General features: G+C 27.9%; 1 pseudogene; it reads right to left on the bottom strand.

Moving 5' to 3' along the window:
• Positions 1-23: 23 nt before the first annotated feature.
• Positions 24-3,839, bottom strand: part of LOC108685289 — a 4,582-nt pseudogene continuing 766 nt past the window's right edge.

Raw genomic sequence — 3,839 nt, 5'->3', positions numbered from 1 at the left:
ATATATATATATAAATATAGGATTTAATTTTCGAGTAAATACATCTCATAAAGCCTTCGATCCTGTTCAATACGGAAATTCGGAATAAAATTGATTTCCACTATTTCCTTAAAATCTTCTTCCAAAGTTGGCGGTTCATAATTTTTCCTACATACAGAATACGAAAATTTTAATATTTTATCTAATAATTAGGCTCCTGACTAATCGCTATGTTAAGTTATGATATCAGAAATAACACGTTGAAGTTTTTTAACATCATTTAAATACAGACAGAGAATTTAGATAAAATAAAATAATAAGCTCGTTTAAAACACTTGTACAAATGGATCGAAACGATCCTTATTTCTTCTTTTCTAACAAATTCTTTCAGAAAATAATCGTCAAAGTTTATTCAAGCGTATTTTCATTTCATGTACTTTTTACGATTATTTATCAAAAGAAAGAAGACAAGGATAGTTTCGATCCATTTTTTATAAGTGTTTTAAAGCAATTTTATTATTTTATTTTATCGAAATTCTCTCTCTTTTAATTAGAAATGATATGTAAGAAACTTCAACGTGTCATTTCTCGCTCATGACATCATGATCCAATATGGCACACTAACTGATTAAGAGCCCTCAAATGTGTTTATCGAGTGACAAATCTTTTCTTTATCAAAATCAAATTAGCTTATCTATTGTTTATTTTTCTTATGTTCCCAATTAAGTTCTAATAAATAATAAATAGAAATAACTCTCCTGATAAAAGAAAACTCAAAACTATGATTATAATATAGAATTTTAGGAAAATGCATGAAAGTATATATCTAAATTTCACTTACATATAAGAATGTATAATAATGTCGTTGATTGGAGTGGCTTGGATCAATCAATTCGCGAAGCTGCAATGCAATAATTCGACTGAAGCTTTTCGAACATTCCTTCGTATGATGATAGTTGATTTCCGATTGTTATCTTATTATTGTGTTCTAGACTGATCGTCATAACAAAACACCTGACCGGGATGTTGCATTTCTTGGCTACTTTCATATATCTCTCTCTCTCGAAGCTTTGTCAGGATTAGTATTGGTTATAACTACACTTTTTCTTTCATTCAAGTATTGCTGGACTGCAGCACTTCTGCCAGCTGTCTAAAATATCTCTATTGACATATCCGTATTCTTTTAGATGATTCTTTATAAAATATGATTTTTCCGGAACTCGGACTGCCGACTAAGTATTATTTGTTGATGAAAGCATAAGATACTATAAAAAGATATTATAAAAAGAAATTTTATTGCGAATCAAATAATTTTAATTAAATAGTCTCCTTTTAAATATCTCAATATGTAATTTTTAAGAAACCTTTAAAATAACCTTAAATGTAAAAATTAATATCAAAAATGTATTATTATCTCTTGCTGTTTGAATGTCAATTCCGCGGATTTGCATATGTCGGTTTGCGATAAATTTTTTGATTGAGCTTAGATAAGTCATAAGGCGCTTTCGTTTTAAAAAGTTCTTCAGGTCTCGAATTTAACATCAACATTGAACACCATTAATCGATCCACACTCGAATGATCTTTCTTTTTCCCTGGAGCCCAGTTCTTCGGCTGATCAGCAGCATCACCGACGTAAAATGATTTAGTCTTGTTAATTGTGATACCTCCATTTTTCTGCAATTACATAAACGTGGAATTATTGTAAACAGAAATTAAGAAATCAAATAAAATATTTATAATTAACCAATAATAATAGAAAGAATTATAGAAAGAATTATAGACTTAGTTTTATCTTAATAATGTAAGAAATGAATTTGACGATAAAAAAAAACATTCCTTGAGAGACTTTTTTATTTTAATTTTCTTTGTAAACATTCTAAAATATTCATAATATTTAATATTATTTTATATATTTAAAAAGATTTTATGTACCTCTTTTTCCAAAAATTCCCACATACCAATTGTTGGCTTTCTATAAATGCTCTTTCCCACAGCAATAAAAAACCTACAAAGTACGATGCATAAGTAAAAATATTATAATTTATGTGAAAATTATAATTATGATTATACTTGAATGGGAACGCCGATTTTTTGTACGATCTTGCCTTTAAAATCATTGATTTTGAATTTTCCGGTGCTAAGTCCTTGATTTGTAAAGAGCATTATTTTGTATCCGATCATATGAAGCTATTTCATGATAGAGCAACTGCTAATCGTTACAATCCTTTGGAAACATTAACCAGATTTAGTTCTTATTAAAGTACCATCCATATCATGCAGTCACCTAAAAGCAAAATTCATTTTTAACATTAGTATTTATGAAAATCTTATTAAAATATATATATGTATATGCATATATATATGTATATATGTATATGTAACGAATGTAAAATTCTGTATTTTTTAATTGATTATACTATTTAAGAATGTATTAAATAAATCTTGTAATTGACAATTAAAATTACTTTTTGGTCTGTTTTTGAACAGATGGTGTATAAATTAACAATTTTCCACACTGTCCCACTTTGCAGATGTATTTGAGCTTTCAGTGCTCTGCTCAGAGGATGTGCTAGAATCAGTGATGAATATTGATGAATATTTTCTGATTGATATGTATATCATTCGAAGGTGATCTCTCTTTCCCTTCTCTGTCATTCTCAGATTCTTCAAAATGATTATCAAAGCAATTATCTGACTTCAACATTTTCGTTTTGTCTTCAGTTTCTTCTGTTTCTGATTTATATAATCTCTTCCTCGATGCAAAGTTAGTTCACACTTGGAGGTGGAACTCTATTTCGAAAACATGCCACAGAGCAACTCCAAGCGATCATTGTGTTTGACTACAAATTTCACATCCTTCTGAGTTTTAAAGTCATTAAAACCACAGACGTGTGGGCCGATTTGTTGAACTGTGACGATAGCCTTCGTATAATTTGCACATAGTCCAACTGTTTGTTGTAAAGCAGATTAATGTATTCATTTGTGTTAACAACTTGCAAAATAAAAAGATAAAACATTGCATTAAACAATCTTCAAATTTCTTTAAATCCTTCTTTATTCTAACATCTTTTCATTTAAAACACACTAAATAATTGAAGGTCTATAAGCCAAAGCTAAATATTTAATACTAAAATTAATAAACAATAAAACTCATATATAATAATAAATGTTTCAATCTATATCAGGTTATTACTAATGTTAAAGTGATAATTATTGCAATATAATATAAAAGTGCAAATTATTTGTAAATAATTCGAGACGAGAAAAAAATCACGATTTTTTATAGGGATACAAAGCTGAATTGCCCACTTTTTACAAAATATTCGCCAATTTTAAAAATAAATAAATTTTATCCTTATATGTATATTTACTTCTTTTGTTGGCACAAAACTTATTTTCAAACGCACTATATATCAATAGGTCTGGAAATCATTCTGTATTTTGAAACGAAGTGAGAATTATAAAAGTGAGCAAATTTAGGTGTTGACCAATGAAATTATCAGTATTCTAGTAAATTCGATCACTTTTATAATTTAATTTTCACTTCGTTCCAAGATACAGAATCGATTCCCTGTTCTTTTTGGCTGAACTTTTACACCAGTTCATCTTTCTTTCTTTTCTCTCCAAGGTATCAATCATGAAACTTTATCCCTAAAATAAAAAGTGCAAATTTTTATTGAAATTAATGGAGAAATTTTTCACTTTTCACTTTCCATTCTAAGAAAGTTTTATATTGATTGATATCATAGAGGAAAGAAGAGAAAAAAAGATGAATTGATCAAAAATTCAACCAAAAAGAATAGGCTTAATATACATCATGCATGCGATCCATGCGATGTATGTATATATATATATATAT

This window comes from Atta colombica, unplaced genomic scaffold (assembly GCF_001594045.1).
Source record: "Atta colombica isolate Treedump-2 unplaced genomic scaffold, Acol1.0 scaffold150, whole genome shotgun sequence".
NCBI classification, from domain to species: Eukaryota; Metazoa; Arthropoda; class Insecta; order Hymenoptera; family Formicidae; genus Atta; species Atta colombica.
This window is presented reverse-complemented; position numbering and strand designations above follow the sequence as displayed.